The sequence below is a fragment of the Lichenostomus cassidix genome, chromosome 1Ab (assembly GCF_008360975.1).
Source record: "Lichenostomus cassidix isolate B80296 chromosome 1Ab, HeHo_3.0, whole genome shotgun sequence".
In the NCBI taxonomy this organism is placed as follows: Eukaryota; Metazoa; Chordata; class Aves; order Passeriformes; family Meliphagidae; genus Lichenostomus; species Lichenostomus cassidix.
The window spans coordinates 4,497,639-4,511,985 of NC_139481.1; the positions used below are offsets into that span (position 1 = coordinate 4,497,639).

At 42.7% G+C, this 14,347-nt stretch overlaps 1 protein-coding gene across 5 annotated transcripts in view; it reads right to left on the reverse strand.

Moving 5' to 3' along the window:
- DGKI (diacylglycerol kinase iota) overlaps window positions 1–14,347 on the reverse strand; it is a 168,338-nt gene that overhangs the window by 135,850 nt on the left and 18,141 nt on the right. The window lies entirely within an intron of this gene.

A 14,347-nucleotide genomic window follows, 5' to 3' on the forward strand; every position in this document is an offset into this window, starting at 1 on the left:
ATCACAGGACAATTTTGAGCATTATATGCACTGTGCAGTTTCATCTGTCAGCCACTCCAGATGCACAGATCACATCTCCTTGAGGACAGCATTTGCTCCAACCACTAAATTCAAATTTTTATTGCACAAGTTACTCAAAAACATGCATGCTACCCAGTGCTACATACACTAAGGGTATTCTCTGAACAGCGGGAAGGTATTAGAAACTGGAATTAAATTGTGTGCTCACCCTAAATTTATGTAGCAAATATACAGGCAGAGGCAGCATGGAGGGCATTTTTGTTAGCTCATCAAGACAGTCATTCCCTAACTGAAGATAAGCTGATATGGGACCTCACAGGAACATGTGTATTTGAGGTGCTTCTGGAGGTGCTGTGCCTGCAGAGTTACACGCTCTCACACTTGGGGTTTGTTCTTTTTGCCTTTCTCCTTTTATTTTCTCTCTTTTTTTTTTTTTTTAATTTTCTTTTTGTTGTTGTTTTTTTCTTTTGTTTTATAGCTCTATTTTTTCTGAGGTTTTTGGTGTGCACCACTCTCTCCACCCCCTGCACTCCTCCCCTTTAAAATTAATGCTCTCTCTCTCTCTCAAACCCTTTGCTTTCCCCAGGTAACAGAACACTTTCTCCTCCTTTCCCTGCTCTCACCTTTCCCTATCCATCCCCCACACCTCTCTAGTTCAGCATCCTCATTACACTTCTGTTCTTTACTTACCTTCCTTCTTCCAGCTTCTCCATTAAATCTCCTCCCTCCCACTACCTTACGAATCTCTCCCTTCCTTGCCCTGCTCATTTTCTCCACTAACCATTCCTCCCTTCCCCTTTTCTCCTGCTCAGTTCCTACTCCCCCACTCCATTCCTACCCACACAGCACCCATTGTGCCTTTCTCCACCCGCCCCACTTTCAAACCTCCTCATTATATTTCATTTTCCTGAGTTCTATTCAGGTTCTGCTATCAGCCTATCTCCCCTCATCATGTTACTGCATATTTCCCAGCTCCTAAACTCTTTCCTTCCCCATCCACCCTAGTAGTGGGATTGGTCATCTTATTAACAGCTATGACCTGTTAAAATTTTGGATGTAATTTTTTCTGATCAGAACTAAAGCCTCTTCATTCTCCTGTTTATCTGTCTATAAGCCCCAAACATGTCTCATTCCCTCTGTCACATGAAGTCCAAGCACTCACCTAACATTAATTATTTAATCCCAGATAGCCAACGTTCAGGAACTGTGTCACACAACTCCAAGCTCACAATGTGCTGTTTACTCCACAAACACCAAAATTAGAAATATTTCAGATTTCACCCGCAGATTGACTGACACAATCTCTCCCTCACCCTTGCCAGCACAAGCTGGTGCATGTCTGTGTGTGCACAGCCCAGGAAGAGCAGGGAATATTCCCCTGTGTCCATCCATGCTCAGCAGCAACACCAGCTCCAGTGGAAGCTGTGCCAACCACCAGATGCCAAAGGACAAATACAATTCTTTCTCAATGTGAGGTGCAGAGGATTGTTTAGTAGACAGAAGGGCATGATTATAATAAGTTATTAAAAAGAAAAAAAATCAAGAAAGGGAAATCAACAGACAAAACCCAATTAGGAAAATCACTCAATCAACCTCCCAGGGTTGGGGTTGATCAGGGAACTGTTCAGGAGAACCTTCAATGCAGAGAACTGAGGTCATGTAAAGATGTTTCTTTTCCATGCTGTGCCAATGTAAACAGAAGCCACACTTAACCTCCTTCATCCTCCCCTTACTCCCAGATTCAAACGACTGCATGTTTTGGCATTTTAAATCCAAATGGAAAAACCACAATGCCTGGTGAGGGGTGTTGTTCTTGGCAGGAGGTCTGGCATCAAGCAGAGAACAAATACAAGCACCCAGGCTCTCGGAGCTACTACAGCACTGGGGGAAATAATAATAATAATTTTTATAAAAAGCCAAACAAAACTGACATTTTAAAGATTTTTTTCTGCTGCTTGTACATACACTGTGATTTTGTTGAGATGGCATTATCTGAATGCCAGAGAAGAAAGTTGCTCTGTGACCTTTCTGACATCTAGGAGAAGGGATGTGGCTCTTAGGGCCTTGCAGAATAGAGGAGACAGCTAAATATATATCCACAAACCTGAACTCACGTCCCTCCTGCACTTGCCACTCAGTTTCTAAAGTCTCTCCATCTTCCCCTCATCATCTCCCACTCTTCTCCTTCAGGCTCCTCAGAGAAGGAACATTACAGGACTGTCAATAAAACAATTCCTGCTGACCTTAAGGCCTCACTCAACTGACATGGAGAACATCTCTAGTGCTGAGGACATTTTCACACATAGATGTTGTTTTTCAGGAAATAAGTTGACAATGCTGCTGCAGCTGGGTAAAGGTCCTTTTAATCCAAAATGTTAGAACTTTGTGCTTAGCCATTCCATCACTCCCCCCACTCCTCCCCAAATCCTTGAGGTGCTTCTACTGGTAACTAGTTGCCATAGGAACCTTAATCTTGATGTGTTTTGCTTGTTAAATGAACTAAATAGCATCAGAGCTCTCCTTTCTGGGCTGCTCTGTCCCTCTCCTCCCTTTACCCCTCCCTCCCTCCTTGAAAAAGAGATCAAAAAGAGAATACATCTGATAATCATCCTTTCCTCCTCTCTTCATCTCTCCACAGCTCCTAGCAGCTTTCCAAGCCCAACATCCATCATTTGGCAGAAATAGCCACTGTGATACAGAGGGATGCTTCAGGCCTGAGTGTTCCCTGAGTTTGTCAAGAGAGGAATCACACCAAGGCAGAGAGCACCAGGTAGGATAATGCAGCTTGAGAACAAAATATGAAAATAACACACACTTAATCCCAGTTATTTCAGATTAAACTTTCCAACCCTTCCCATGACAATTCCCTTCTCCCATAGTCCCCATCATCAGCCTTGCCCTACCTCACTACACACCAACAATACAATTTTAATGCATTAGTGAGGGGGCAGCCCTGAAAAGATGTTTCAGAGATGAAAGCTGAAAACAGAAATCAAAGGAGGCTAAACACACGAGAAACACCAAAAAGACAAGATGTTTGCAGTGGCCTGGAGCTTTTTAACATGAATTAACTTTTTTCTTTCCTATGGACCAGAGATCTAGGCCAGAACTATGTAGGTCATAAGGAAACCTCATTTCAGCTGGTTTTAAGCCAATACTTAGAAGGTGATAACTCCCACGCAGAGACACCATTTTTTTTTCTTCATGTATTTTCTTGAGAGACGAAAAACTGAAGTGGCAAGAGATGCTGGGTGAAGGAATTAAGCCACATGGCTTTGTGTGCATGTGTAATTGTCTAACCATGCTTTCCATCTCAGCAGCCATACATATATATAAAAATATAGATATATATATGCCAAATGCAGAGATTCCAAAGCTGTTCATCCCCTCATAATTTTTAGTACAACAAAAATAATTCAGAGAAAGAGCAATGCTATCTCACTCAGTTGCACAGAAGTAAATACATAACAATTTAATAGTGTCAAGATGGAAAAGAACAGGCAGAAGGGGATTTTCAACAGGCTGAATTCCCACTGCATGCAACACCTGAGCAGGTTAGCAAAAGAGGACCCTATTTACCTGAAATTAATAACTAGGTGATCCCTTATCCACACCATGACAAAATAACCTCAGAGCATAGCAGAAGCATCAGTTTCAGGATCATCTGGGCATACCCAGGGCTCTGCAGCAGCTGTTCCCTGCCATATGAATCATGGTCCCCATGGAAGCCTTTGCATTGCTCAGCCTGCCCCCAGTGGATAAAAGCACAGTTCTGAAAGCAGTTGGACTGCTGATTTCTAGCTAATTCAAGGCCTGGGCTGGTCTGAGTTCAGCTGAAAGACCCAGCAGCTATGGCAAATAATTGCCAGAGAAATTGCTGCTGTTAGAGTGTGGTTTACAATTAGCTGTTCTGTTGCTGTGCTTTGCACAGAGGTTCCCTGCTTGCCCAGCACACATGGATGCTCTTATACCTCTATTTACCAGCAAGGGTTCCCCCCAAACTCTTTTAGAAATATGCTTTCTTAAATTAGCAGCCCTTAATTTTAAGTACAGAATTCAGGCATGATTCAGATGAAGCTTCAAATATGCAACTTGGCTAACTTTAGCCCTACTAGTCAGTACTTTGGCAAACTATAATCTTTTATAATCTGGATCCTTCTGACATTCCCACTACTCCTTACTCCTTACAGGAGGGTTGGAAAGAGCACTCAAGCAGCCATCTCTGGGGATATTTTTGCATGTGTGGTCAAGATCACAAGTAGAAAGAAGAGACAAGTGAATAAAATAACATTAAGTTAAGCTAAGGTTCATTCATAGTCTGGATAAAGGTGTTGTAAGTACCTGCTTTAAAGGAATCTGTCCCCTGCCAGAAGTCACTTTTCCTTTATAAGTGTGGTCCTTGTTCTTCAGGAAAGCCATTTTTAAATTCAACCTAAGTTTCCTTTCTCCCTCTACTTTGCTTTTTCCATTTCTCTGCGGGGGCTGCTTTTTTTGAAGAGGTGCACATGGGAATCCCAAGTGGCTTTGCTACCACCCTTCTGTAAAGAATATTCCAGGCTGTCAGAATGCACAGATCAGCACTAGAGCTTTGTGGGGGTTATTCCTTCTTCTTCTCAATCCCCATGAGTCTCCTACCTCCAGTTTTGCTCAGGGATTCAAACCTGAACAACCATAGAAAGAAATTCAGTTGAAAAAATTCAATTGAAGTCTCCTGTGAGTTTGTATATGAACTAGGAAGAGGTGGTCTAGGGACCAAGGGGAAAATCGCCCAAGATTTATTCACTAACTATCAACAATTCACCATTTACTTGAAATTAGACTTCCAGTCACTCAGAAGGTTTGCATGCTCTATTTTCACAAACTTCACGAGGTAAACACTGTAAAGAGATAGTTGGGCACTGCAAAGAGCTCAAAGCCTTCTTCACACGAGCTTGGCACAGCAGTTTGTATTCCTTTCCCCTCCACAGTTCAGCTCATGCAAAATTTCCAGTGTCCTCCTCAGTTTATGAATCCTTTCCTAAGACTTCTCTGCCACCACCCCCACTCACTCAGTGACTCAGACTTATTAAGAAAACTTCTCTTTTTCTAGTTCCTCACCTCCAACACACTCGATGCATTAAGGCACACACTCCTGCACACATCTGAAATCCTCACCCAACCACCCTCTCCCATCCAACTTCCCTCCTACACTTCTTGCACTCCCCCACTCTGGGATGACAGAGCCAGTCAAAACCCACCCAAATGAGTTCAGTTTTACTTACACTTCTGGCTTATCTCGAGCTTATTGTGAGCTGGTGCTGGAAGACACCAGGATGGGAAGGTCTAAGGTAGCTCTCCTGTTTCACCAGAATGAGGTTTTTCATGTACAGAAGATCAAGGATGACCAGACAGGTGGTGGGGAGAGACCTTGGTGCTGCCCTGCAGCTCACAGCATGTGCTGCACAGGGTTCTGGCTCTGACCCAGATCACAGATCACAGCCATGGTGTGCTATGGACTGGGCTAGGAACCTACTGGCTCCTTTAAATGATGAAGTTGTGTCCCATGCAGTAAGAGGGGTTTGTGTATCATTATTTACCCCTGCTTTAAGAGTTTTTGGGCACCAAAAAGCTTTTCATCAGGTTTTAGGACCAGCAGGTACCCTAGTTTCCCACTGATGCCTTAAGGATTTTTAGCTGCTATTTTCCATGTAGCATGTATAGCTCTAGGCTTCATATAAAGTGCTAAAAAACTTCTGTTCCCAGCGTTTTAGACAACATAATTCCTCTCAGTTGGCAAATCCAAGGACACTTCACTGCCTCAGAGCCCCAAAATATGCAAACAGTGAATTGGGGGAACAAGTCTGGGGTGACTGACATCATCACCTGAAGGTGTAATTGGAGAATTGAGGTTGATACATTAAACAGACAGAACTTATTAAATGTGAAGAATTCATAACTCTCTGTCCATTTTGGGTAGCCTCTCAAGCAGGCTCTGTCTGCCCTAAATGTACCCAAAGACCTTTAATACATTAATCTGCTTTTTATTCTCCTAACTCTGTCTAGCCTTCTGTTTTAGGAAGCCCTGCTTTAGGCATCACCAGCAGACTGTGCATGCTCTGTCACTGTCCCAGTGGTGCTTGGTGGTCACTGGGCATGAAGCAGGAGGCTGAGGCAAGAAAAGGAAAGATCCCCTGGCTCCCTGTGCTAGCACAGGAAGCCCCCCGAGCTGTGAAGAAACCCTGGTTCTGCAGTGGAAAGAGGCTTTTTGCTCAGATTGACACCTCTGCTGCTGCACAGAGCTCTGCACATTCGCTCAAGCTCGCTTTTGTTCCTTTTCCACAACCAGCAACAGGTGGGGAGGAGTGGGATGCACACTCGGAAGGAGGATGGGGTGGGAGCAGAGAACATGTTCCTGACATTCAGGGATGTGTAGGGAAAGCTGTCTGCCGGGATTGGAAAGGGACTGGGAAAGGCAAGGGGCCGGCTGAGCCGTGGGTCGCTTAGGTGGGAACAGGGAGACTTCTAATTCTGGCAGCATCAGGTGGGAGTTGGGAAGATGGTTGAGAAGAAGGCTGGAGCAGAAGGAGTGCACAGATCAGATTAAATGAGGGAATCTGCATGCTTTGTACCAAATGTGGATGCTCTTAAAATAATCCTCAGTCACACTTGTGTACCGATTAAGAAACAGTGCCCATTTCTGAGGCATTCTGCTGTGTGGCTTCAGTTCACATGCACTGGCAAAATGCTGAAAACACCTGGAGCTAGGCAAATGGCTTGGCTTTCTGTGCAACACTCTTTTGCTGTTTCCCTGATCCATAAAACTGTATTTCATGTGTATCACTTCTTTTCCAACCTTACAACCTTCCTTGACCAAAGACTTCCAAATCTAACCTATTTGGGATTTGCCTAACCAACTGACCCTGCTGGAGACCTGGGAGAAAAATTAAACTGTGGCTCATCTCAGGTAAAACTCTTCCATAATTGCACTGCAACCCTTCCAACCACCTTCCCCCACTGAACAGGTTTCTGATTTGCCCTGCTCTAGCCTGCTTTGTGGATAGCAGGAGTTGGATTGGTTTTGTTCCTCACTCAGAGGCAGCCACACAGCATTTATCTTCTCAAAGTCCAAATTTGCAGCATAAGCCTCACACACAAAATGCCAGAGGGAAACAGAGCTAGGGAGGAGAGGCATAAGGGAAAGGTTTTCCTCTTCACTTTTCCAGGGTTTTTTAAATTGGGTTGAATTTTATACACTCTGGAAAGTTGCTGGACTACTTTACCCAAAGAGCTGTTTAATCACTATAACTCTGAGTCTGGATAACTGGACAGAAAATCCACACATTTGCTATTCAGACAACAACTGAGACATCAGCAGTAACAGAGAGACAGCTTATGACCCAAGACTCCTCATCTTTGAGGATATCATCCCTGGGAGAGAAGGAGATCTAATATCTCGACACACCAACCTCAGCCTCTGTGATGAGCTGCCAATAAGTGCTTCAGCTCCTGTTAATTGCAGTGGTGTTTCTACAATGATGAGATGACTTCTCTGTGGAGAAGAGCTCTCATCAGGAAATTGGTTCCATTGCAATTAACATCTTTGAATATCCAAATTTAACATCCTCCTTGAGCCTTCTCCCTTATTTCAGGAAGTTTGTGATCAATCAAGTCCTGAAATAGAGCTGGAGATCTGGGACTCAGAGAAGGGGGAGGAGTTCTGCATTTGGGGGCAGGAGGGTTAAGTACTGCACAGTTCCACAATCAGCTGGCTGATGTCTCCAGCAGCATTTCAGCCTTCCATCCCTATATGCATAATTTCCAAGAAAGCTGTTCTCATCACCACCATTTAGAGTCAGAATAGGTGACACATCCATTTCCTCTCCTCAGTTCTGTCTTCAGGCTGAGCTACACAGCAGAGTCTGAGACCCAGAAAGCCAAAGACACAAACATCCTCTGCTGAAACAACTAATACAGAACATAGAACAATTAACACAGAGCATGCTTTTCCTCTTCCCCTCCTTCAAAACACAAATTCGCCAATTTTCACTTTCTGGGACTCTGTCATTCCATCAGTCCCCAACTACTGTAGCTCCTCAGAGACCTGAGCTAACATGAACAGATGCCAAAAACCAAAAAATCCAGAAACCAAAAAAAACAAAAAACCAAAAAAAAACCAAAAAAAAAAAGAAAAAACACCCAACAAGACAAAACCAAAAATCTTGCTGATCTTCCCCTGGGCCACATTGCTTCTGAAACACCCAGGGCTTCCCCCTGCCATAACCCAACCCACAGACAGAGAGCAAATCAGTATTTCTGATGCACATCCTTTCAAGGGTGAAGAAAAACAAGTTTTCTATTCCTGGCACACTTAAAGAAAAGCATATAACCCTAGCCACCAAAATTTTCCTCATCTTGTACCACGACAAGAAATCTGAAAGCTAGATGCACACCCTTTATGGCACTGTCAACAACTGGGGGAAAAGCAGACATATATATATATATATAAAGGATACAGTAAAACCTTCACTACTAGCTAGCTATTAAATTTTAAAAATATATTCACAGGCAATACCATCATAAGGCTAAATTTTAGGGCTCAAAAGTCATAACCATGAAAGAAGATTTTTTTATTATTTAAAAAAAAAAAAACAACCAGACTACTTTCACTGTATTATACTTAGTTATATAAAATCCAATTTCCTGCTAGATAGTATTAGAGCCCCCCAAATTGGAAAATGTAAACACTGAGTGCTTACATACTTATCTGGGCAAATCACTATGACTTAGAGAAATTGTATTGCATTCAATGGAATTGAAATAAAATGTAGTACCACTTTAGGTTGTGTGATGTCATCTCTTGTCAAAAATGTCAAAAAAAAGAAAAAAAAAAATCAGTGAAACTTGAGAAATAAGAGAGACAAAAAAAGGAAGGTGCAGAGAGTCTTGGGCCACAGCTACAGCACCTCACACAGTCATCTACACCTATTCAATAATCAAGAAAATATGCTTCAAAATCACATTTTGACAGTGGTGCCCAGTGCAGCCATTGAAGAAAATCGCAGGGAGTCACTCTGTCTGATCCAACAGATATCAAATTAGACATGAGATGAGCAGAAAACTGAACAAATTAATCCTATAGGCTTTACTAGTGAGTCCATCTCTGTTTTCAATGAGGGGTGCTGCTGAGAGAGACAGGAAAATACTGATTAAAAGGCCTGTTGAATGAAGTCTAAGAGTTAGAACAAGAGAAGTAGAAACTGGAGAGCTGATGGGTTAGATTAGCTGATGAAGAGCTACACACAATATTACGATTCATTACTGAAAGTCAGGAACTAATAATTGGGGCTCCCTTGTCCCAAATTGTTCTGTATTTAATACAGTCTGTACAGAGGCAACCACACCATCCTGTCTCCCAGATCACTGTGATCTGTGTGCATTCACACTGAGAAACATCTGCACCACCAAGAGTTACAAATACAATTGAGAGGTTCTGAAATACTGATTTTACAGGTCTCAAAGCCAGGCTAATTTCAACAAAAAAAGGAGGATAATTGGAGGATGATTTTACGGGATCTTGGGGATCCCATAAAATTCCACTCACTGGAAAGCAAGGGGGCAATAACCAGCAGAGATGAGATGAGATGAGATGAGATGAGATGAGATGAGATGAGATGAGATGAGATGAGAGCTCAGTCTATCCACTCAGGTAGCCAAAGGGGCAGCAGGGAGGAAAGGTTTTTAGGGTGCAGTGACATCCCAAATGCTGCCCAGCTCCCTGTGCCTGCTGCCTGCACCTCCAGAACATCACACCCTGACTGCAGCAGCAGGAGAATTGCACAGATCAGAAGCATCTGGCAAACTTGGTTCTGAGGGCAGGTCAAGTTTCAGTCCTCTTACCCTCCACAAAACCCCTCTACAACCCTTGCACTTCAAGGCACGAATTCACAAGGAGTTATTAAAAGCCTAACATCATTTAGAGTCTGCAAAGTCCTCTGTCACACCCCAGTACTTCAGGTGTTCCACACCAGACATCTAAAGCCACTTAGCTTTCAGTGACATTTAAAGAGAAAATTCCTCTTTAGCTCTCCACTCAGATTGCCATGACAGAAACCCACAGGATGAGCCCTTTAATCAGAAAGAACACCTTTGTTTCTCTACTACATGAGTTCACTACTGGTTGCACAAACACATTGCAACTAACTTGGTTAGTGTAGATGGTCCACAGAGATTTTTAATATATATAATTTTGATATATTTATATAGTTTATATGTATTCTATATAATTTTATATTACATATTATATATATCTGTCATATATACTTTTTATATATAATATTTCTATATTTTATATATTATATATTTATGTATTTAGTATATACTTATATGTATATATATTTAATTATGTAAATATATATCTATAAAAATCACAAGACAACCTGATATATATGATATCTATATCATATATATACATATAGATATGTATATGATATATAGATATATATATGCACCAGCACATAATAGCTTCCAACCTTCGTGTATTCCAAGGATGTTTGTCTTTCCACCTGTCCCACATTCCCGAAAATCTCTGCTGGCTCCTGCCCCCAGCACCCAGTGTCCGAATTTCTTGTCAGCTTTAGGAGCTGCCCAGCATGAGGACAAGGAAGCAGCAGATCCAGGGAGGGCTGAGAAGTGCCCTGTGAGTGCCCCAGGGTAGTCAAAGGAAAAAAAAATGAGGAGGAGAAGGGGAAAGAGGTGGTTCCTGAGAGGTCACTGGAACAACTGTCACATGAGTAGGCTTCAGTTCCCTTCCCAGTTTTTATATTTAGGTGAAAACAGGAGTAGTTAATTATAAAATGGGCCAAAAAAAACCCCAAAAACAACCCAAAAAAACCCCAACCTCCTTGGCTTACATTTTTCCATGGAGGACCTGACAATGTTTGAACATCAGAGTAAAAGTAAACATCAAAGTAAAAGCAGAGTAAGCAAAATCCATGCAATTTCCAGATCCCCCTGAAATTTTGCTTCAAATCCAGGGATGAGCATCAAGAGTTAGAGCAGTAAATAAATTCCTTGCTTTTGCTTCGAGCAGGTAACCACTGTGGCTTTGCTAAAAGCTCTAAATGTTGTAGCCTCTCATAGCAAATAACAAAGCCAGGCAGAGCACATAATAACACTTACCTTGTGATGCAGGATAATAATAATAATAATAATAATAATACATAACCAGAGTTTGCTGTACATCTTTATACATGAGCAAGAAGAAGCTACTGTGCTCTTGGTAGAAACATTTTGTCTGGCTTTGAGCAAAGCTCTTCAAGTCAGAGTGGATCCAGGAATAAATTTACTTCATTTACAGTGCACAGCAATAGCCTATCCTGTGCTAATGGCAGCTCTTGTGCTTTTTGTCAATATGTTCTTTTTACTGGGAATTTGAGTGGCTTTTTAGCTGGTTCATTTGCTGTTTTGTGTCACACATCACCAGCTCCTCTCTGCTGGTGTTTTCCAGCTTTACAGCTGAAGATTATCCCTTTGGGCTGATCAGCCTTTTTTTTCAAGAAGGTAATGCTGTGAACTACAGGAAGCAGGTATAACAAATCTGGAGAGGAAAAACCTTTCACAGATGTCTGCCAGCTCCTCAGCCTGGGTTTGCATCCCTGATCTTCTCCTTGAATAACTGTTTCCTCTGCTATCAGTGGCCAGCTCAGGACACTGGGATACTCCAAAAGAAACACCTTCAATTTAATGTGATCTCATCACTTCAACTGCTTTTAACACTTGCTAGCATTTCTGCATGGAGATCAGGAAATCTCCCATCTTCTCTCTCTGCCACAGAGAGACTCTTCTGAAATATTTCCATTCAGCATTTTTTCCAATCATCTTTTAAATGTTTTTCTGAAAACCAAAGCTGACTCATCCTCCAGAGCAAGACAGTCTGACTCATATTTAACACTTTTGTCTCCGTGGCTCATTTTGGTCAGCAACTGGCTTAGACTTATCCTTGTATTATATGTAAAGGGAAAGAAAAGAGAAAAATGTACTTTAAGCATCCATTCAATTCTAAACTGTTGACAAATGCTCAGGATAAATCTGCAGAGAAAGGAAAATTGTTTCAGCACCTAGAGACCTATTACAAATTAGAACAGAAATGAAATTTTTCAGCAAGAGACAGATTTGTACTTTCATGTTCCCAGATTCAGATGAAAAGGGGGCTCTGTTCAAGAGAAATTTGGCTAGAGGGTTTTCTTTTTCTCATTTAGCATCATCAAAAACCTCACAAGACTGAACAGTACCTCTTCAGAAATGATGTAACAACCCAGAAATAATTTTCCATTTACACATATCTTGCAGGGAAATTTATTACTTAATACTCCTAAAATATTTACAAAGAGAAGCCCTGAAAAGTGAGGCCCAAATTTAGGTGAGATATAACATGTTACTGGAAGTCCCCATTTCAAACAAGGACAACATCCAGGTTAGAGCCACAGAACTGATCCAGGAAAGGCTCCTGCAAGGTGGATCCGGTTAAACCACCTGCAGCAGCTTTCCAGAGGAATCTAAAAGGCTGAGGAGCAGATCTCATGGAAATTAATGGGATCTGGGATGTTGGCTGCCTCTAGCTTTCTTTCAAAGATCTCCAGGTTAGCCTCAGAGCTTGGTGTTCTGTTTGATATGGAGATCACTAATAAAACCAAAACAGGGCTTTAACCATGTGGGAGCAAACTGATGTCTCCTGCATAAAGGCTTTCCAGTATCTTACAAGGGGTAAAAGGCTTCAGTCCCAACTAAAGTGAAATAAAAAGAATTTAAGAATTTAAGAAGCTGCTTACTAGGTTTGGGTAGGGGCTTTTAATAATCTCCTGATTAAATAGGGGAAAGATAAAATACTGGGGGAGAAGAGAGGAGAGATTTTGAGATCTTGAGGGTTGAGGGGAGAGATTTTGACATAGCAAATGGAAATAGGTTTTAAATGCCATAAGGTGAAGCAGGCTCAGTTTATGGCTGTGTTTTGGAAAGCAGCAAGGAGCTCGAGACATCTACATAAACACATATATTGAGGCATTCTTGCTCATAATTCTCATCCAGGTACCAACAGACAGAAATTCCCTTAGCTTCATGGACTTCCTCTGTGCTCTGGCAGATGTTAGCACCCAGACCCACTGCTCCCACACACCTTTCAGCTCAGTCTGTGTTCAATGCCCCCCTGAGATCACAAAACCTGAACATTTCTGCAGACCAGTGTCTAGCAATCCCTCAGCCTGGAGGCACAGAGTGCTGCTGGTGTCCATCCCTGCAGAACTCTGCAAGGGCAGGCTGACCTTGAGAACACTCAAGCTGGTCCACAGCTGTGCTCCAGAGCCTGTCTGAAAGGAGGGACAGCCCTGTCCTGTTCCTCACCCACAGAGAGGCAGATCATAAGCTCTCCTGTCACAAGGGCCACCTCCATCACCAGCCCCAGCAGCACAGCAGGCACTCTGGAGAGCCAGGCTCAGTTTTTGCTCCAGTATGAAGCAGCCAAAAGTCCAATTTATCATTTGCCTCCACCATTTGTCAGCTGCATGTGATCACTCATGAATAATGTTCTCCTGCCCAGCTCAGAGGCACGTAGTTGTGCCTCTCACTGACCACATGTCCTACAGACACCACTGAGATGTGATTATTGCAGTGCTTTACAGCATAGGAGTTAGAACACAACACTTTTCCTTCCAGCTGTACCCCTTGCCTTTGCTGCAACCAAGAACCAATCTCTAAACATTAGAGAAAGCCTCTTAGGTGCCCCAAACTCATGTGCCCTGAGCAGGTTCTCTGAAAGGACAATTCACACGTCTAGCAAACTTCAGGAAAATCAATATAGATGATCTATACTGAAGTATTTTAGCTCCAGGAATCCAAGAAGGAGGGAATCTTTTGCAGCCTGTTGAAAACAAACAGCATGCCTCTGATTTTACAAAGGAGCACCTTAGGATTTAAGGAAGAAAACTGCACCTGAGAGGAAGCTGGGGCAGTGCTTTGTGCCAGAGTCACCCCTCTGAGCTACCAGCAGGTCCCCATGGCCACACTGGTGGCACCAGGTCTCTGGACAAGCCTTGAGGAAGCCTGGCATTGAGCTGAGGTGTTTCCAGGGCAGTCAGAGCTCCACATCTCTGTATGGGAATGGAGGAGCTTGCAGACCATTGGATAAGCATGGATGGAAAAAATAACAAAGCAGTTCCTTGGGCATTACACTCTCAGATTGCCTGAAGCTGCACAGCCAGTGGTGGGCACACCTCAGCCTGGGGGAGATGATAAAATTGTTAGCACCCTCCTAGCCATTCCTCGAGGAATTACTGTTGTGATCTGGTGAGAAACT